Below are 23149 nucleotides of genomic sequence, written 5' to 3'. Positions count from 1 at the left end.
GTGCAATAGCCACTGAATGTTTAAGAACATTCCACACATTTAAGAAGACTAAAGCCCAACAGAGTTATGTACCTTACCTCCTGCAAACATTTCTTAGGACCATATCCAAAGGGGTATCTTGGCTATCCAAATAAATCCACAAGGTTCAGGTCTACTCCCACCGGATCTAATCTGCGTGCTTTGTGTTTCAGACACCTAACTCAACAAATTAACACATAACATAAGAACATAAGAACATAAGAACTAGGAGCAGGAGTAGGCCATCTGGCCCCTCGAGCCTGCTCCACCATTCAATGAGACCATGGCTGATCTTTTTTGGACTCAGCTCCACTTTCCGGCACGAACGCCATAACCCTTAATCCCTTTATTCTTCAAAAAACTATCTATCTTTATCTTAAAAACATTTAATGAAGGAGCCTCAACTGCTTCACTGGGCAAGGAATTCCATAGATTCACAACCCTTTGGGTGAAGAAGTTCCTCCTAAACTCAGTCCTAAATCTACTTCCCCTTATTTTGAGGCTATGCCGCCTAGTTCTGCTTTCACCCACCAGTGGAAACAACCTGCCCGCATCAATCCTATCTATTCCTTTCATAATTTTATACATTTCTGTAAGATCCCCCCGCATCCTTCTAAATTCCAACAAGTACAGTCCCAGTCTACTCAACCTCCCCTCGTAATTCAACCCCTTCAACTCTGGGATTAACCTCGTGAATCTCCTCTGCACACCCTCCAGCGCCAGTACGTCCTTTCTCAGGTAAGGAGACCAAAACTGAATACAATACTCCAGGTGTGGCCTCACTAACACCTTATACAATTGCAGCATAACCTCCCTAGTCTTAAATTCCATCCCTCTAGCAATGAAGGACAAAATTCCATTTGCCTTCTTAATCACCTGTTGCACCTGTAAACCAACGTTTTGCAACTCATGCACTAGCACACCCAGGTCTCTCTGCACAGCGGCGTGTTTTAATATTTTATAATTTAAATAATAATCCCTTTTGCTATTATTCCTACCAAAATGGATAACCTCACATTTGTCAACATTGTATTCCATCTGCCAGACCCTAGCCCATTCACTTAACCTATCCAAATCCCTCTGTAGACTTCCGGTATCCTCTGCGCTTTTCTCTTTACCACTCATCTTAATGTCGTCTGCAAACTTGGACACATTGCACTTGGTCCCCAACTCCAAATCATCTGTGTAAATTATGAACAATTGTGGGCCCAACACTGAACCCTGAGGGACACCACGAGCTATTGATTGCCAACCAGAGAAACACCCATTAATCCCCACTCTTTGCTTTCTATTAATTAACCAATCCTCTAGCCATGCTACTACTTTACCCTTAATGCCATGCATCTTTATCTTATGCAGCAATCTTTTCTGTGGTGCCTTGTCAAAAGCTTTCTGGAAATCCAGATATACCACATCCATTGGCTCCCCATTATCTACCGCAATGGTAATGCCCTCAGAAAATTCCACTAAATTAGTTAGGCATGACCTGCCCTTTATGAACCCATGCTGCGTCTGCCCAATGGGACAATTTCCATCCCGATGCCTTGCTATTTCGTCCATGATGATAGATTCCAGCATCTTCCCTACTACCGAAGTTAAGCTAACTGGCCTATAATTACCCACTTTCTGCCTTTCTACCTCCTTTTTTAAACAGTGGTATCACGTTTGCTAATTTCCAATCAGCCGGGACCACCCCAGAGTCTAGTGAATTTTGGTAAATTATCACTAGTGCATTTGCAATTTCCCTAGCCATCTCTTTTAACACTCTGGGATGCATTCCATCAGGCCCAGGAGACTTGTCTACCTTTAGCCCCATTAGCTTGCCCATCACTACTTCCTCAGTGATAACAATCATCTCAAGGTCCTCACCTGTCATAGCCTCATTTCCACCAGTCACTTGCATGTTATTTCTGTCTTCCACTGTGAAGACCGACCCAAAAAACCTGTTCAGTTCCTCAGCCATGTCCTCATCTCCCATTATTAAATCTCCCTTCTCATCCTCTAAAGGACCAATATTTACCTTAGCCACTCTTCTTTGTTTTATATATTTGTAGAAACTTTTACTGTCTGTTTTTATATTCTAAGCAAGTTTACTCTCATAATCTAGCTTCCTCTTCTTTATAGTTTTTTTAGTAGCTTTCTGTTGCCCCCTAAAAATTTCCCAGTCCTCTAGTCTCCCACTAATCTTTGCCACTTTGTATGCTTTTTCCTTCAATTTGATACTCTCCCTTATTTCCTTAGATATCCACGGTCGATTTCCCCTTTCCCTACTCGATAGTTGCCATTCCAGCAACTAGACATGGCACACGTGACTGCTTACAAAGCAACCGTGTGATCAATTGGTTTGATTGGCCTATGATAGCAAGCATGTTTGACTCCAGACAGGTGACTGCATTCCCTTTGTGCCTCACTGATCTAGGTAAATGGCAGGGGTTGGGATGATATCCATCATTTAGTCGAGATAATGCCATGATTCCCCGTCATTTTGCAACTCCTCTTCATTCAGGTTCAGCTACTCCATTAAAAGGGCTGATTGTCAAAGTTTTTTTATTTGTTCATGGGATGTGGGCACCTCTGGCTGGGCCAGCATTTATTGTCCTTCCCAAAGGGCTTTTATGAGTCAATCACATTGCTGGGTCTCCTGGAGTCGCATGCAGGCCAGACACGATAAGGCCTGCAAATTTCCTTTCCTCAAGAACATTAGTGAACCAGGTGGTATTCACATCAATCGACAATGGTTTGATGGTCATCATTAGACTTTACTTCCAGATTTTTATTGAATGCAAATTTCGCCTATGATAGAATTTGAACCCAGGTCCCTGGAGCATTCATTACTTTGGGTCTCTGGATTGCTAGTTCAGCGACAATACCACAATGCCACTGCCTCCCCTTAAATGATCCTCTGGTGGAAGATATGTGGGCATCGAGCAACTCCCCTCTGGAAATAGTCTTCTGAGGTTGTCTTCCAGATCATCATGGGTGTGACTAGCGGTTTCAAGCCACTGCCCAGCTTTGGCTAAAACTCTCTGCTCCGGCAGTAGATGGCAATGACCGGCAGCCATCCCTGGCCAGTAACACCACCTTATCAGTATAGCTGTGTTCTGACACGGTGTCTCGCTTCACCTCTCTCCTGTTGTCACAAACCAATACATAGAGAACTCCGCTTTCCTCCCTGATCCACTTGCTTTACTTGCTCTACCCCATACGCTGCAGGAATGGATGTCCCGAAGGGTGGTACATTGGCGAGACCATGCAGACGCTGCGACAACGAATGAACGGACATCGCGCAACAATCACCAGGCAGGAATGCTCCCTTCCAGTCGGGGACCACTTCAGCAATCAAGGGCATTCAGCCTCTGATCTTCGGGTAAGCGTTCTCCAAGGCGGCCTTCAGGACGTGTGACAACACAGAATCACCGAGCAGAAACTTATAGTCAAGTTCCGTACACGAGTGCGGCCTCAACTGGGACCTTGGATTCAAGTTGCATTACATTCATCCCCCACCATCTGGCCTGGGCTTGCGAAATCCTACCAACTGTCCTGGCTTGAGACAATTCACACCTCTTTAACCTGGGGTTACCCCTATCTCTGGATCTGTTAACACTTAATTAACTGCAAATGCTTGCATTCTAAGCATTGTCTTGCATCTTTGAATTTGTCTATATATATGTTTCTGGAACATACCTCTTCATTCACCTGAGGAAGGAGCAGTGCTCCGAAAGCTAGCGTTTGAAACAAATCTGTTGGACTTTAACCTGGTGTTGACTTCTTACTGTGCTCTTGCTTTACCTCAGCAGTTTACATGCCCATTTGCACTCCTTCAATTGGCAACATTGGGTTGGTGGATGTTTAGTCTTCCAGTAAAATCTATCAATGACTTCATCAATCAGTTGAAGTTTCCGACGTCCTCTTATGAGTTGAGATGGATGGCAAAGGTGAAACTGCAGGTGGATTTAGCCCTCTGGATTGGCTTTGATTTCCTTCATAAGCATACAGTGATACTTTGATAACTTCCTGTCCTTATTCCGCAAGGTATGGGGTGTGAATGTTGCCTTTGCTCGAGGCATGAGCATGGCATTAGCCATTATTCTCTGTAAACTGGCAAAAGTAGGTTGCCTCCATGTTCAGTCTTCTGGTGAGGGCCTCAGATTTTCTATTTCCTTTGTCAAGCCTGTATCTTCTCTAGTGAGGGATGGGAATGGATTTGCACTGGACAGGGTTGCTATGCCTTACGTCTGTGCCATTTGTGATTGTTCAGGATAGTCTCATTGGCAGTTTTCAACCCTATTGCAATACTGACAACTATTTGTAGTGTCCCTTCAACCATGCCCGGTTGCGAGGCTTACTGTGAAGATAGGACAGCATGGATTGGATTTACGCTTGCTGTGCAGCAATCTGTTCTGCCTGTCTCTTTGGTTAGCGGTCTAGAATCCCATCTATGCCAACAGTCACCCCTCCAATGGTGGCCACTTTGAGTCCAGTCCAGTCTTTCCTCATTAGCCAGGTGGTGTAATCATGCACGGAAAGATGTTTGTCACTGTTAAGTCTCAGCACCATCTGAATGTCATCATACCTCCCCGCTTGAGCTGGACAATTTTTCAGTTGCATGTTCCTGGTCGATTTGAAGGAGAAACGCAGGAGGATGATGCAGTTGAGTAACTTCAGCTCCAGGGATATGGAACCAGGTTCTTTCTTTTGGCTTCTTCGTACTTGGCAGATGGAATACAATGTTGACAAATGTGAGGTTATCCATTTTGGTAGGAATAACAGCAAAAGGGATTATTATTTAAAGTATAAAATATTAAAACATGCTGCTGTGCAGAGAGACCTGGGTGTGCTCGTGCATGAGTCGCAAAAAGTTGGTTTACAGGTGCAACAGGTGATTAAGAAGGCAAATGGAGTTTTGTCCTTCATTGCTAGAGGGATGGAGTTTAAGATTAGGGAGGTTATGCTGCAATTGTATAAGGTGTTCGTGAGGCCACATCTGGAGTATTGTGTTCAGTTTTGGTCTCCTTACCTGAGAAAGGACATACTGGCGCTGGAGGGTGTGCAGAGGAGATTCACAAGGCTAATCCCAGAGCTGAAGGGGTTGGATTATGAGGAGAGGTTGAGTAGACTGGGACTGTACTCATTGTAATTTAGAAGGATGAGGGGGGGATCTCATAGAAACATATAAAATTATGAAGGGAATAGATAGGATAGATGCGGGCAGGTTGTTTCCACTGGCGGGTGAAAACAGAACCAGGGGGCATAGCCTCAAAATAAGGGGAAGTAGATTTAGGACTGAGTTTAGGAGGAACCTCTTCACCCAAAGGGTTGTGAATTTATGGAATTCCTTGCCCAGTGAAGCAGTTGAGGCTCCTTCATTAAATGTTTTTAAGATAAAGATAGATAGTTTTTTGAAGAATAAAGGGATTAAGGGTTATGGCATTCGTGCCGGAAAGTGGAGCTGAGTCCAAAAAAGGTCAGCCATGATCTCATTGAATGCGGAGCAGGCTCGAGGGGCCAGATGGCCTACTCCTGCTCCTAGTTCTTATGTTCTTATGTACTGTGTTGCAGGCTACTGCTGTTCCGAAAAAACCCTGGCAGGACCTCAAAAGATCCACTATGGATTTGTTTGATCGTCTGCGCCTATTCTAGAATTTCCCAGTGAGCCTGCCCGTGTAGATGCTCCATCACAAAGCCACAAGGTCCCTTTCATTGAAGCCTCAGATGCGACGAGCAGCTGTGCATCCTCGATTTAGTCATTGGCTGCCAAGTTGTTCAATGTCTCTTGTCTTCTCCTGAATCAATCGATCTTCCTATATATCGGCAGACAGCATTTCAGTGATGTGACATTCGTCCTTCCTCGCTATGCTAAAAGAAGGTACACTGGAAGCCATTACTTTGACTCAGCTTCATCCTGTGAAGACTACGTCTCTGCTTGAACCGCAGATACTTATTTCTCTCAGTTTCAGTTCTGTCAACAACTGCTCCATCTCGGACAACACCTTTCCATTTCATCCACTATGATCCAATGTCTGCGTTATGGAATCTCAAATCTGACACCAACATGGGACACGGTTCAGCGAACAAAAGTTAAAGTCCGCTTTTCGGTGCGTTTGGCAGGGTGTTTCTCAGCAGCTACCACGCCAAGATTCACCCCGCTATTCATCACCATTTTGCCGGCTTTTTGGGCCTCAGGAAATTCTCCCCACCATAGCTAAACATTCGTCGATTTCCTGCTGGCAAGCTGATCTAGAGTCCCGATCTTTCAGACCCCCCCCCCTTCCCCCCTCCGGCCTGGAGGCCCCCCCGCATCCCCTCCAATGGGCAAGGCCCCCCCCGGGCTCAATCCCTGGCAGTGCAAACCAAGCACGCTGGCACCCTGGCACTGCCAGCCTCACTTGCCCATGGCACCCTGGCCAGGTGAATAAGGTGTCTTGGTACTTAAATGAGTCGAATGGCTCATTTAAATATGCAGATCTGGATCTCGGCCATCTGCGCCAGTCGGAGCAAGACGAGTGACTCGCACGGGATTCCCAGGGATCCCAATATCGGGCTGCCACCTTGTGTAATCGGACTGACAGCAGAGTTCTGTAGCCAGCACCACCCACCCCGCACCGTACATTGGACCTGATCTCCACCCGCACCACAAATCGGCCTTGGATGCACCCCCCTGCGTATCGCAAATCAGCCCCGATAACGAAAGTGCACAAAGTGCAGCCCGATCACGCAAGTGTAATTTCACGGCAGCACGATGGCGCAGTGAGCTAGCCCTGCTGCCTCACGGCGCCGAGGTCCCAGGTTTGATCCCGCTCTGGGTCACTGTCTGTGTGGAGTTTGCACATTCTCCCCCTCTTTGCGTGAGTTTCGCCCCCACAACCCAAAGATGAGCAGACTAGGTGGATTGGCCACGTTAAATTGCCCCTTAATTTGAAAAAATGAATTGGGTATGCTAAAAAAAATTTTTTTTTTAATTTTTAAATGTGTGATTTCACTGCACTTAGCCTGACCACTTAGGCCACTGAAGCGTGAAGGCGTATGAATGGATCAAAGCTGTATATGGTTGTTGTGGTGATATGCATATGCGCATCAATATATACAGTTATAGAACATAGAACATTACAGCGCAGTACAGGCCCTTCGGCCCTCGATGTTGCGCCGACCTGTGAAACCACTCTAAAGCCCATCTACACTATTCCGTATTGTCCATATGTCTATCCAATGACCATTTAAATGTCCTTAGTGTTGGCGAGTCCACTACTGCTGCAGGCAGGGCACGCCACGCCTTTACTACTCTCTGAGTAAAGAACCTACCTCTGACATCTGTCCTATATCTATCTCCCCTCAATTTAAAGCTATGTCCCCTCGTGCTAGACATCACCATCCGATGAAAAAGGCTCTCACTGTCCACCCTATCCAATCCTCTGATCATCTTGTATGCCTCAATTTAGTCACCTCTTAACCTTCTTCTCTCTAACGAAAACAGCCTCAAGTCCCTCAGCCTTTCCTCATAAGATCTTCCCTCCATACCAGGCAACATTCTGGTAAATCTCCTCTGCACCCTTTCCAATGCTTCCACATCCTTCCTATAATGCGGCGACCAGAATTACACGCAATACTCCAAATGCTGCCGCACCAGAGTTTTGTACAGCTGCAACATGACCTCATGGCTCTGAAACTCAATCCCTCTACCAATAAAAGCTAACACACCGTACGCCTTCTTAACAACCCTCTCAAATTGGGTGGCAACTTTCAGGGATCTATGTACATGGACACCAAGATCTCTCTGTTCACCCACACTGCCAAGAATCTTACCATCAGCCCAGTACTCTGTCATTTATCAATGTAAATATCGGTATGACCTCCGACCAGCAGGTGATGATAGAGATCCACCATGTGACTTGAGAGATTCGGCAATTGATAGTAAGTTGTACTAGAGGACAGTCGCATTAGAAGTAGCTCCAGAAAAATTCACTGAATTTATTTATTAGTTACCGTTTGTATTAGGGTTCATTAGCTATCTTTCCATGTGTTAATCAATTATCTTACTAGTCAAAGAACTAGATGTTCTGTCTGCATCTGTACTACGGCCATAACACAGAACATAACATGAGTGTTGAAAATTAAAGATAACAATGGAGAAGATGGGATGAAGCAGGCTGAAGAAAGAAAAAAGAAAATTCTTCCGCCTATCTGTTAAATTACTGCCCAGTGATTTGATTTATTGTCACATGTAACGAAGTACAGTGAAAAGTATTTTTCTGCGGCCAAGGGAACGTACACAGTACGTACATAGTAGACAAAAGAATAATCAACAGAGTACATTGCCAAATGGTACATCGACAAACAGTGATTGGTTACAGTGCCGAACAAGGGGCCAAACAAAGGAAATACATGAGCAAGGTGCAAGAAAAGACTGTGAAGTTAGAGATGATAGGTTTGAAGGCACCCCACCAGCTTCACGTCACTGGTAATGTGGATGAGAATTAGCTTGTTTTTAAGCAGAAATTCAGACTCTATGTTGCAGCCCTTGGCCTGCAGGCACAGCCTGATGAGAGGCTTTTATTGCGTAGCTGCTCACGGTAGCAGGTCCTCAAATATTTATAATACATTCGCGTTCGACAGCAAAGCGGAAAGCAAGAATGAAGTAATAAAGTACTTTGATCGCTATTGCTCTCCAAAGAAAAATGAAACATTCAAGCGTTACCTCTTTCCCACGCGCATTCGATGACTATCGTTCGATAGTTTTCCAACCGACTTTAGTACTTAAAAGATCCACGATCTGATAGTGTTCGGGATATCAAATGACAAGGTATTAAGAGACTATTATGGGAAGATGAGCTACAACTGGAAAATGCTATTAATATTTGTCATGCCTGTGAGTTAGCCCCACAGCAGATTAGCGCGATCAATCTGAAATATTTCAGCACCGATGTGGCAGAAGACGCCAGCGCCATAAGCATTGAGACGCAGTCAAAAAAGAAGCGTTGTCGTAGTGCGGGCGGCCATTTTGAGCGGCCGACTGGATTCGTCATTTTGAATTGGATTTGATTGGATTTGTTTATTGTCACGTGTACCGAGGTACAGTGAAAAGTATTTTTCTGCGAGCAGCTCAACAGATCATTAAGTCCATGGGAAAAAAAGGGAATAAAAGAAAATACATAATAGGGCAACTCAAGGTATACAATGTAAAAGATTAAAATGAGTATAAGTTAAGCAAAAAGTGGATCTGTTGGGGAGAGCTCGCAGAGTCGCCTAGCTCTGGTGCCATTTTGCGCCAGCAATATGTCAATTAACATTTTCCACAGTCCAAAGACGTACAGGTTAGGTGGATTGGCCATGATAAATTGCCCTTAGTGACCAAAAAGGTGTTGCTAACTTTTGGTTGGTTCAATTTGCTCTGTTTTATAGCCTTTGCTCTAGAGTCGCCAGGTATCTTTATGATACCGCCACGAGGTTCAAGTTCAAGTAATGATCAATAACTCAACACACCAATTATAGAACATAGAACATAGAACAATACAGCGCAGTACAGGCCCTTTGGCCCACGATGTTGCACCGAAACAAAAGCCATCTAACCTACACTATGCCATTATCATCCATATGTTTATCCAATAAACTTTTAAATGCCCTCAATGTTGGCGAGTTCACTACTGTAGCAGGTAGGGCATTCCACGGCCTCACTACTCTTTGCATAAAGAACCTACCTCTGACCTCTGTCCTATATCTATTACGCCTCAGTTTAAAGTTATGTCCCCTCGTGCCAGCAATATCCATCCGCGGGAGAAGGCTCTCACTGTCCACCCTATCCAACCCCCTGATCATTTTGTATGCCTCTATTAAGTCTCCTCTTAACCTTCTTCTCTCCAACGAAAACAACCTCAAGTCCGTCAGCCTTTCCTCATAAGATTTTCCCTCCATACCAGGCAACATCATGGTAAATCTCCTCTGCACCCGCTCCAAAGCCTCCACGTCCTTCCTATAATGCGGTGACCAGAACTGTACGCAATACTCCAAATGCGGCCGGACCAGAGTTCTGTACAGCTGCAACATGACCTCCCGACTCCGGAACTCAATCCCTCTACCAATAAAGGCCAACACTCCATAGGCCTTCTTCACAACCCTATCAACCTGGGTGGCAACTTTCAGGGATCTATGTACATGGACACCTAGATCCCTCTGCTCATCCACACTTTCAAGAACTTTACCATTAGCCAAATATTCCGCATTCCTGTTATTCCTTCCAAAGTGAATCACCTCACACTTCTCTACATTAAACTCCATTTGCCACCTCTCAGCCCTGCTCTGCAGCTTATCTATATCCCTCTGTAACCTGCTACATCCTTCCACACTATCGACAACACCACCGACTTTAGTATCGTCTGCAAATTTACTCACCCACCCTTCTGCGCCTTCCTCTAGGTCATTGATAAAAATGACAAACAGCAACGGCCCCAGAACAGATCCTTGTGGTACTCCACTTGTGACTGTACTCCATTCTGAACATTTCCCATCAACCACCACCCTCTGTCTTCTTTCAGCTAGCCAATTTCTGATCCACATCTCTAAATCACCCTCAATCCCCAGCCTCCGTATTTTTTGCAATAGCCTACCGTGGGGAACCTTATCAAACGCTTTGCTGAAATCCATATACACCACATCAACTGCTCTACCCTCGTCTACCTGTTCAGTCACCTTCTCAAAGAACTCAATAAGGTTTGTGAGGCATGACCTACCCTTCACAAAGCCATGCTGACTATCCCTGATCATATTATTCCTATCTAGATGATTATAAATCTTGTCCCTTATAATCCCCTCCAAGACTTTACCCACTACAGACGTGAGGCTCACCGGTCTATAGTTGCCGGGGATGTCTCTGCTCCCCTTTTTGAACAAAGGGACCACATTTGCTGTCCTCCAGTCCTCTGGCACTATTCCTGTAGCCAATGATGACATAAAAATCAAAGCCAAAGGTCCAGCAATCTCTTCCCTGGCCTCCCATAGAATCCTAGGATAAATCCCATCAGGTCCCGGGGACTTATCTATTTTCAGCCTGTCCAGAATTGCCAACACCTCTTCCCTACGTACCTCAATGCCATCTATTCTATTAGCCTGGGGCTCAGCATTCTCCTCCACAACATTATCTTTTTCCTGAGTGAATACTGACGAAAAATATTCATTTAGTATCTCGCCTATCTCTTCAGACTCCACACACAATTTCCCATCCCTGTCCTTGACTGGTCCTACTCTTATCCTAGTCATTCGCTTATTCCTGACATACCTATAGAAAGCTTTTGGGTTTTCCTCGATCCTTCCTGCCAAATACTTCTCATGTCCCCTCCTTGCTCGTCTTAGCTCTCTCTTTAGATCCTTCCTCGCTACCTTGTAACTATCCATCGCCCCAACCGAAACTTCACACTTCATCTTCACATAGGCCTTCTTCTTCCTCTTAACAAGAGATTCCACTTCCTTGGTAAACCACGGTTCCCTCGCTCGACGCCTTCCTCCCTGTCTGACCGGTACATACTTATCAAGAACACGCAGTAGCTGATCCTTGAACAAGCCCCACTTATCCAGTGTGCCCAACACTTGCAGCCTACTTCTCCACCTTATCCCCCCCAAGTCACGTCTAATGGCATCATAATTGCCCTTCCCCCAGCTATAACTCTTGCCCTGCGGTGTATACTTATCCCTTTCCATCATTAACGTAAACGTCACCGAATTGTGGTCACTGTCCCCAAAGTGCTCTCCTACCTCCAAATCCAACACCTGGCCTGGTTCATTACCCAAAACCAAATCCAACGTGGCCTCGCCTCTTGTTGGCCTGTCAACATATTGTTTCAGGAAACCCTCCTGCACACACTGTACAAAAAACGACCCATCTATTGTACTCGAACTATATATTTTCCAGTCAATATTTGGAAAGTTAAAGTCTCCCATAATAACTACCCTGTTACTTTCGCTCATATCCAGAATCATCTTCGCCATCCTTTCCTCTACATCCCTAGAACTATTAGGAGGCCTATAAAAAACTCCCAACAGGGTGACCTCTCCTTTCCTGTTTCTAACTTCAGCCAATACTACCTCGGAAGAAGAGTCCCCATCTAGCATCCTCTCCGCCACCGTAATACTGCTCTTGACTAGCAGAGCCACACCTCCCCCTCTTTTGCCTCCTTCTCTGAGCTTACTAAAACACCTAAACCCCGGAACCTGCAACATCCATTCCTGTCCCTGCTCTATCCATGTCTCCGAAATGGCCACAACATCGAAGTCCCAGGTACCAACCCACGCTGCCAGTTCCCCAACCTTGTTTCGTATACTCCTGGCATTGAAGTAGACACACTTCAAACCACCTACCTGAACGCTGGCCCCCTCCTGCGACGTCAAATCTGTGCTCCTGACCTCTATACTCTCATTCTCCCTTACCCTAAAACTACAATCCAGGTTCCCATGCCCCTGCTGCATTAGTTTAAACCCCCCAAAGAGCACTAACAAATCTCCCCCCCAGGATATTTGTGCCCCTCAGGTTCAGATGTAGACCATCCTGTCTGTAGAGGTCCCACCTTCCCCAGAAAGAGCCCCAGTTATCCAAAAATCTGAAACCCTCCCGCCTGCACCATCCCTGTAGCCACGTGTTTAAATGCTCTCTCTCCCTATTCCTCATCTCACTATCACGTGGCACGGGCAACAACCCAGAGATAACAACTCTGTTTGTTCTAGTTCTGAGCTTCCATCCTAGCTCCCTGAAAGCCTGCCTGACATCCTTGTCCCCTTTCCTACCTATGTCGTTGGTGCCAATGTGGACCACGACTTGGGGCTGCTCCCCCTCCCCCCTAAGGACCCGGAAAACACGATCCGAGACATCACGTACCCTTGCACCTGGGAGGCAATTAGTAAGATTCAAATCAAAACACATTTATCATACACTGTAAATCACTACTCATGCATAAACTCTACTTTCTAGGCTATTCCTATCACTAAAAGGCCTATACTTAGCTTCGGACTGGCCCACCAGGTCAGGGGAACAAATGGCCTTTCGTTCAGGTCCTGAGTCTGCAGGATTCAAAAGCTGGTATGGACTGGTAGCTAGGAGTACCTATCTCGTAGCGAGCGTTGACTTGAGACTTGCTTGCTTGGCGGCAGCTGAGACAGGTCACTCTCACGGGTTGATTCAAGTTGCTGAGTGACCCTGCCAAAGAAGAACGATTTGAACTTGGGGGCTTTACTTTATAGTCCCCAGGGGCTTCCCGCCCTTCGTGCAGACCCCGTACCTGGTTCCAAGTGATTGAACTACTTTCCGATCACTTGGATCGATTTCTCCAATGCTGGAGCGGTTCCCTGATCGCTAGGCGGTCCCTAAATGTTCGTTGGCCTTCCTTTGTCTTGGCTCCTGCTGGCGCCGAGGAGTCTGGCTTGGCTTTATTTATCTTAACTGTTGCCATTGTGCCTGGGAATCGCACATTACTATGTAGATGGCTGCTGCATTACTATGCAGATGGCTGCTGGTTTCAGTGCTGTCTGGTTCCTTACAGGTTTCAATACACATGATTTCTGTATTTGCTAATCTTTGCCTGTGTTGGCTGAATTTCCCTTCAGCCTTTGCGGTTCTCCATTTTAAGCCGGGAAGTGGCCAATTCAGGTGGCTACAAAGGTTAGGAGGGGTTATTGGGTTACGGGGTTAGGGTGGAAGTGAGGGATTAAGTGGGTCGGTGCAGACTTGATGGGCCTAATGGACTCCTTCTGCACTGTATGTTCTGTGATAATGGCACGCTAATCAAATGCAAGCTCGATACAGGAGCGAAGGCCAAACTTATTACTTTGTCAGAGTTAAAAGCATTAAAGATTAAACTGAAAATTGTTCGTCGGTCAGTACTCCTGAAGGACTATGATGGTCATCAGATCATGACGTTAGGAGCATGTGAGCTCGCAGTAACTGTTAAAGACAGGACATGTATAGTTACATTTTCCATAGTGGCGACTGAGCGCGAATCGCTCAGAGGAATGGAAGCTTGTGAAGCGCTTGGGTTGGTTAAACACGTTTGCACTGCAGAAAGCATGGCACCCCGCCAACATGCATCCGTAGAATCTATCATTGTGATGAACGGTTACTGCCTTATCATCATGTAAGGTGATGTCCCCTTTAAGACCAGGCTTGGAACCCTGGGGACCCCGCCTCTGGCTCCGCCCATCTGGGAGCCATACATAAAGGGCAGCCTCATGGTCTGTATAGCAGTCAGCTCTCGTCCAAATCTGTAGCATAGTTATTAGCCTAATAAAGCCTTCTTTACAGTTTAATCTCTAAGCATCATTATTGAGGGTACCTCAATTTATTAGGCTAAACTAGATTCAGGATGGACGCAGGCCTAAAACCAGAGAAGCTCAATCTGGAAGCACGAACGCCGGAGGCAAAGGAAATTTTTAAATACTGGCTGCGGTGCTTCGAGGCCTACCTGGACTCCGCAGAGACTCCCATCCTGGGGCCACGCAAGCTGCGTCTACTCCACGCCCGGGTGAGTCACAGAATCTCCGCCACACTCGAAAAGGCGACGATTTATGAGGAAGCGATTGAGTTGCTCCGCAAGCGGTTTGTCAAACCCGTCAATGAGGTGCACGCCCGGCATCTGCTCTCTACCTGCCGGCAGCGCTCGGGGGAAATCGCTCGCGTTTGTTGAGAAACTCACCGCGTTGGCCAGGGACTGTGACCATCAGGATGTGACAGGGGAAGTCCATATGAACCTGCACATCAGAGATTCTTTCGTGTCCGGCATCCGCTCGACCTACATCCGGCAGCGACTGCTCGAAAACGGGGCAAAAGACCTCCAGGAGACGCTAACGCTCGCCTCCTCGCTGGAGGTGGCCCGACATAACTTGGGTACGTACCCCGCGGACTCTGCCAGCCCCCCCCCGGACTTCCTCAGACTCGCCCGTATTACAGGCCTGCGCCACGCGGCGACCCGCTCACCTTGGGGGCACACCTTGCTACTTCAGCGGGCAGGGCCAGCACCCACGCCCACGCTGCCCAGCTCGCTCCACGATCTGCAGCGACTGCGGGAAGAAAGGGCACTTTGCGAGGGTCTGCCTGGCCAGACCCAGGGGCCAGAAAAACAAAGAACAGCCAGCCCGAAAATCAGGCTCTCAGGCCCGCAGGCCTCGCAATGCTGCTGCGCACCGACCTGACACGTCCTCTTCTGACGCGTCATCAGCCTCGTGCGAATCATGGGAGCGGCCATCTGGTCGGCGGCCATCTTCTCGACCCGACACGTGCGACCAACGGCAGCGGCCATTTTACGACTCCGACTACCCGCGACTGGGTGCGATCACCCTTGATCAAACTCGGCCAAAACACCTGCAGAACTCCATGATGCAGGTCCAGGTCAACGGGCACGACACTGCATGCCTCTTCGACTCCGGGAGCATGGGGAGCTTTATCCACCCTGAAACGGTAAGGTGCTGCTCCCTACGCACCCATCCCACATCCCAAACCATAGCCCTCGCATTTGGGTCCCACTCGGTACAAACCACGGGGTACTGTATTGCGGATCTCTCGATCCAGGGTGCCAAATACACCCGTTTCAAATTTTATATCCTCCCTCACCTCTGTGCCCCCCTGCTGCTCAGACTGGATTTCCAGTGCAGCCACCGAAGCCTGACACTGAAGTTCGGCGGAACCTTGCCCCCCTCACGGTGTGCTGCCTTGCGACACTGAAAGTCGCACCCCCCTCGCTATTCGCTAACCTCACTCCCGACTGTAAGCCCGTCGCCACCAGGAGCCGGCGCTACAGTGCCCAAGATATGGCTTTTATCAAGTCAGAGGTCCAGCGTTTACTGGGAGAGGGGATCATCGAGGCTAGCAACAGCCCTTGGAGCGCGCAAGTGGTGGTAGTCCGGTCCGGGGAGAAGAAACGGATGGTCGTGGATTATAGCCAGACCATAAACCGATTCACGCAGCTTGATGCGTACCCCCTTCCTCGCATCGCGGAAATGGTAAATCGGATCGCCCAATACCGAGTCTTTTCCACGGTCGACTTCAAATCTGCCTCCCACCAGCTCCCCATCCGACCAAAAGACCGCCTCTATACTGCCTTCGAAGCAGCCGGACGGCTCTTCCACTTCCTCAGGGTGTCACATTTTGGTGTCACAAATGGGGTCTCCGTCTTTCAAAGGGCGATGGACCAAATGGTGGACCAGTACGGTTTGCGGGCTACATGCCCGTACTTGGACAATGTCACCATCTGCGGCCATGATCAGCAGGACCATGACGCTAACCTCAAAAAGTTCCTCCAGACCGCCCGAGCCCTTAACCTGACCTATAACGAGGGCAAATGCGTTTTCCACACCACCCGGCTGGCCATCCTCGGCTATGTCGTGGAAGACGGGGTCCTAGGTCCCGACCCCGACCGCATGCGCCCCCTTAAGGAACTCCCTCTCCCCCGCAGCCTCAAGGCCCTCAAACGGTGCTTGGGGCTTTTCTCCTATTACGCCCAGTGGGTCCCCAAGTATGAGGACAAAGCCCGCCCACTCCTAAAGACCATCACTTTTCCCCTCTCGGCTGAGGCTCAATTGGCCTTCAACCACATCAAGGCCGACATCATCAAGGTCGCCATGCACGCGGTGGACGAAACCATCCGTTTCCAGGTAGAGAGCGATGCATCAGACATCGCCCTGGCTGCTACCCTCAATCAAGGAGGCAGACCAGTAGCGTTCTTCTCCCGAACCCTCACCGCCTCCGAGATTCGACACTCTGCAGTCGAAAAGGAGGCACAAGCCATTGTGGAGGCTGTGCGGTGCTGGAGACACTACCTCGCCGGTAGGAGGTTTACCCTCGTCACCGACCAGCGGTCGGTCGCCTATATGTTCGATAACACGCAACGGGGCAAAATAAAAAACGATAACATTTTGAGGTGGAGGATCGAACTCTCCACCTACTCGTACGATATCAAGTATCGTCCAGGGGAGCTCAACGAGCCCCCAGATGCCCTGTCCCGCGGCACATGCGCCAACGCGCAGGAGGACCGCCTGCAAGCCATCCACAATGACCTCTGCCACCCGGGGGTTACCCGGCTCGTCCATTTCATCAAGTCCCGCAACCTCCTTACTCAACCAAGGAGGTCAAGGCCATGGTCAGGGCCTGCCAGGTCTGTGCGGAGTGCAAACCGCACTTCTATTGGCCAGACAAGGTTCGGCTCGTGAAGGCCTCGGGCCCCTTTGAGCGACTGAGCATGGACTTCAAGGAGCCCCTCCCGTCCACCAACCATTATGCCTATTTCCTCACCGTGATCGATGAGTTCTCCCGTTTCCCATTCGCCATGCCCTGCACCGACATGACCTCAGCCACAGTGATTAAGGCACTGCACAGCATCTTCACCCTGTTCGGTTTCCCTGCTTATATCCACAGCGGCCGGGGTACATCGTTCATGAGCGATGAACTGCGTCAGTATCTGCTCAGCAAAGGCATCGCCTCGAGCAGAACGACCAGCTATAACCCACGGGGAAACGGGCAGGTGGAGAGGGAGAACGCGAGGGTCCGTGTGGAAGGCTGTCCTTCTGGCCCTGCGGTCGAGAAACCTCCCAACCACCCGCTGGCAGGAGGTCCTACCCGATGCCCTACACTCCATTAGGTCACTCCACTGCACGGCCACAAATGAGACCCCTCATGAGCGATTGTTTCTCTTCCCCAGGAAGTCTACCTCCGGGGCCTCGCTTCCACCTTGGCTGACGGCTCCGGGACCTGTTCTTCTCCAGAGGCACGCGAGGAGCCATAAAACGGACCCCCTAGTTGAAAAGGTCCGACTGCTCCACGCCAACCCCAGTTACGCCTACGTGGAGTACTCCGACGGCAGGCAAGATACGGTTTCCCTCCGGGATCCTCCACCACAGACGCCCCTTCCCGCGCCGCTCCCCTGCAGGACCCGTCGCCCCCCACAACACACCCCCTTCCGGCCCTACCACCCGTTGGTGAGCTCCTACCGTGCGCCCCCTTGCACCCCCACCTTTACACACCCCGCCGGCGCCGGCTCCGCTACCCCCGGCCCTGCCTAGTTCCTCTGCCCCGACCCGGACCGAAGCTCCGACCGCTGTGCTCCCGGATGTGCCCTCAACCGAGACGTCCGTGCCCGCCGCACCACCGCCTGAACTGAGGAGATCGAGGAGGACGATCCGGCCGCCGAGACGGATGGACCTATGATGGCACTTCACCCCCGCCGGACTCCTTTTTAAACAGGGGGTGAATGTGATGAACGGTTACTGCCTTATCATCATGTAAGGTGATGTCCCCTTTAATACCAGGCTTGGAACCCTGGGGACTCCGCCTCTGGCTCCGCCCATCTGGGAGCCATACATAAAGGGCAGCCTCATGGTCTGTATAGCAGTCAGCTCTCGTCCAAATCTGTAGCATAGTTATTAGCCTAATAAAGCCTTCTTTACAGTTTAATCTCTGAGCATCATTATTGAGGGTACCTCAATCATAAAGGAATTTCCGGAGATATTTCAAAGCTTTAGCACACTGCCATTCACTTACCCCATCCAGTTGACGGAGAATGCAAAGCCAGTTGTATAGGCGCCGACATGTGTACCTGCTCCACTGAAGGACATACTGGAGGCCGAGTTGGACAGAATGATGGCTCTAGGAGTTATCAGATGCATAGAGGAACGTACAGACTGGGTTAACTCTATGATGTGAGTCAGAAAGCAGAATAATGACCTCCGGATATGCATGGACTTCCAAAGACCTGAACCTTAACATCAAGAGAGAGAGCACCACCCGATTCCGAAGAGGGAGGAAATAACCTGCAAGATGGCTGGAGCGACATATTTCGGCAAGTTGGATGCGTCACAAGGCTTCTGGCAACCCAAGCTGGATAAAGCAAGTACAAACCTGTGCACATTTAACACACCCTTTGGCTGCTATTGTTTCCTGAGGATGTCAGTCGACATAATCACTGCATCAGAGATTTTCCATTGTGCCATGGAGCACATAGCTGAAGGGTTACCGGGCGTCCGAGTCTTTGTGGATGACATAATAATCGGGGAGTCCACACACAATGAGCATAACAGAGTCTCACAAAGGATAAAGAAAAATGGCCTGAAGATTAATAAAGCAAAATGTCAAATTGGGGTTGACAGCATCACCTTCTTGGGGGACAGGCTCTCTGCACATGGTGTGCAGCCGGATGATGAGAAGATAAAGGCTATTTTGATGATGCCACGTCACACAGATAAAAAAGGCATCCTACAGATACTGAGGATGATCAACTTTGTTGACAAGTTTATTCCCAACCTGGCATCCAAACTGTCTCATCTCCGAGATACGATAAAAAAGGTCGTAGTGTTCCAATGGTCTCCCAGACATGAGCAGGAGTGGCAAGCATTGTGAATCTCATTGAGTACAGCGCCAGTGTTAGTGTTTTTTTGACACTGCGAAAAAGACCAAGATTTCAACTGATGCGTCTAAGGATGGCCTGGGAGTGGTCTTACTACAGCAGGGTGCTGACGACAGCTGGCTGCCTACACTATACGCATCCCGAGCAATGTTGGAGATGGAGCACTTGTATATGTAGATTGAAAAAGAATGCCTGGGGTTAGTCAATAGCTTGGACAAGTTCCATGATTAAGTGTATGGTCTTTTGTGTGGAGACTGACCACAGGCCACTCGTCTCCATTGTACAGAAGAATTTGTGCGAAATGTCCCCAAGGATCCAGTGCATGATATTGAAGCCCCAACGCTACTTTTTGATCTAATCTACAAACCGGGCAAGCACCTCACTGTCGCTGACAGGCTTCAGAAAAGGAGGCAGCAAGGGTTTTATGATAGATCCACAAGGAAGCTTCAACCACAGCATCCAGGTGACAGTTAGATTGAAGGGTGCCAATGGAAACATTTGGGTAAGTCTTGCAAAGGTACTGCAACAGGTAGGTCTACATTTATTTCTCGTCATCCCTGAAGATGGAACAGCCTTGCGAAGAAACCGAAGAGCGCAGTTGTAAGTTTGTTTTAAGTCCAACAGAATAGTTGGTATGTAATCCCAAAACACTTGAAGAGGATACAAACCACACATCAGATTCCGGCGATCAGAGAAACATCCGCAGCAATAAATACAGAACAAGCAGGAACACCAACAATAAATGAAGGTGGAACATGATCGCCTACTCAGCCATTGCTCAGGAGATCAGCCAGATTACATTGTAAGCCTGACAGGCTGAACTTGTAGCGAACTGTGCACAGTAGTTATCATGCACATCATGTTCAGTTAAATTTGTAAATGTTAACACTTCTAAAGGAAGGGGGATGTGGTGATATGCACGTGCATATCAATGTATATAGAACAAAGAACAAAGAACAAAGAAATGTACAGCACAGGAACAGGCCCTTCGGCCCTCCAAGCCCGTGCCGACCATGCTGCCCGATTAAACTACAATCTTCTACACTTCCTGGGTCCGTATCCCTCTATTCCCATCCTATTCATGTATTTGTCAAGATGCCCCTTAAATGTCACTATCGTCCCTGCTTCCACCACCTTCTCCGGTAGCGAGTTCCAGGCACCCACTACCCTATGTGTAAAAAACTTGCCTCGTACATCTACTCTAAACCTTGCCCCTCTCACCTTAAACCTATGCCCCCTAGTAATTGACCCCTCTACCCCGGGGAAAAGCCTCTGACTATCCACTCTGTCTATGCCCCTCATAATTTTGTAGACCTCTATCAGGTCGCCCCTCAACCTCCTTCGTTCCAGTGAGAACAAACCGAGTTTGTTCAACCGCTCCTCATAGCTAATGCCCTCCATACCAGGCAACATTCTGGTAAATCTCTTCTGCACCCTCTCTAAAGCCTCCACATCCTTCTGGTAGTGTGGCGACCAGAATTGAACACTATACTCCAAGTGTGGCCTAACTAAGGTTCTATACAGCTGCAACATGACTTGCCAATTCTTATACTCAATGCCCCGGCCAATGAAGGCAAGCATGCCGTATGCCTTCTTGACTACCTTCTCCACCTGTGTTGCCCCTTTCAGTGACCTGTGGACCTGTACTCCTAGATTTCTTTGACTTTCAATACTCTTGAGGGTTCTACCATTCACTTTATATTCCCTACCTGCATTCGACCTTCCAAAATGCATTACCTCACATGTGTCCGGATTAAACTCCATCTGCCATCTCTCCGCCCAAGTCTCCAAACAATCTAAATCCTGCTGTATCCTCGGACAGTCCTCATCGCTATCCGCAATTCCACCAACCTTTGTGTCGTCTGCAAACTTACTAATCAGACCAGTTACATTTTCCTCCAAATCATTTATATATACTACAAACAGCAAAGGTCCCAGCACTGATCCCTGTGGAACACCACTGGTCACAGCCCTCCAATTAGAAAAGCATCCTTCCATTGCTACTCTCTGCCTTCTATGACCTAGCCAGTTCTGTATCCACCTTGCCAGCTCACCCCTGATCACGTGTGACTTCACCTTTTGTACTAGTCTACCATGAGGGACCTTGTCAAAGGCCTTACTGAAGTCCATATAGACAACATCCACTGCCCTACCTGCATCAATCATCTTAGTGACCTCCTCGAAAAACTCTATCAAGTTAGTGAGACATGACCTCCCCTTCACAAAACCATGCTGCCTCTCACTAATACGTCCATTTGCTTCCAAATGGGAATAGATCCTGTCTCGAAGAATTCTCTCCTGTAATTTCCCTACCACTGAAGTAAGGCTCACCGGCCTGTAGTTCCCTGGATTATCCTTGCTACCCTTCTTAAACAGAGGAACAACATTGGCTATTCTCCAGTCCTCCGGGACATCACCTGAAGACAGTGAGGATCCAAAGATTTCTGCCAAGGCCTCAGCAATTTCCTCTCCAGCCTCCTTCAGTATTCTGTCAATGTAAATAGTTATCGGTATGACCTCCAGCAGGTGGTGATAGCGAGCCATCATGTGATTGGCAGTTGGTAGTGAGTCACGCTGGAGGACAGTCACATTAGAAGTAGCTCCAGGAGAATTCACTGAATTCATGTATTAGTTGCTGTTTGTATTATAGTTTGTTAGTTATCTTTCCATGTGTTAATCTTGTTAATAAATTATCTTACTAGTCAAAGAACTAGATATTCTGATGGCCATAACACAGAACATAACAGTTGTTATTGGAAAATACTGGACGATCTCAGCAAGTTTGACAGCATCTGTGGAGAAAGAAGGAAGCTAACGCTTCGAGTCTGGATGACTTTTTGTCAAAGCTGGAGAGAACTGGAAATAGAGTCAGATTTATACAGTTGTGTGCTTCTGCCCCCCCCCCTCCCCCCCCCCCCCCCCCCCCCCCCCCCCCCCATACACACACAGTGGCGAGGTGTGGGTGGATAGGGGGCCAGTGATAAGTGGAGATTGACAAAGATATTGTGGACAGAAAGACAAAGGGAATGTAAATGGCGATAATTAAGGTTACAAAGGTGCTGATAGTGGCACATAAAAAGATTAGAATGTGTGAATGACAGAACAAAGGTGAATAGTGTGTCAAAGGGCAAATGAGAACAAGAAGATGACCCAAGTGGGGTGGGGGAACAGAGACAATGGTGAAGATAAATTGATGGATAAAACAATGGGGTGAAGGTGGAGGAGAGAGTTCACAGTCTGAAATTGTTGAACTCAATTTTAAGTCCGGAAGGCTGTAACGTGCCTAATCGGAAGATGAGGTGCTGTTCCTCAGGAACATTTTCCATCAATTTATCTTCATTTCTTCCAAGGATCTGTTTTAGCATTGAAACTGTATAAACTCTCAGGGGAAAACATAACTTCAACAAGCAAACTATTTACAGAAAATATTCACTGCCAACACTCCAGATATCTGTCCTATTCATGGCATCGGCTCCCAACGCAGTGACTCACCAGGTTTGATCTGCTGCTCCAGCTACTGGCTGCAGTCTTTCGCTCCACAGCTTATCAAAGACACTTCTCCCTGCAGGGAAGGGCCCACTGAGGCCTACAAATTCCTCTGCTCGGTGCTCTCCCTTACCATCGCTGCCTGCGACCACAGGCCTTACTACAATAATATACTTTAGCTTTATAGTATTTTACGCTATGACACACAGCCTCCATTTGATTCAGTTTCTAGCCTAATCTATTTGTTCAACTCGGTACATTTGTGGTTATACTTTAATGTA

The sequence above is a fragment of the Scyliorhinus torazame genome, chromosome 19 (assembly GCF_047496885.1).
Source record: "Scyliorhinus torazame isolate Kashiwa2021f chromosome 19, sScyTor2.1, whole genome shotgun sequence".
Lineage (NCBI taxonomy): Eukaryota > Metazoa > Chordata > Chondrichthyes > Carcharhiniformes > Scyliorhinidae > Scyliorhinus > Scyliorhinus torazame.
Note: the sequence above shows the minus strand (reverse complement) of the source record.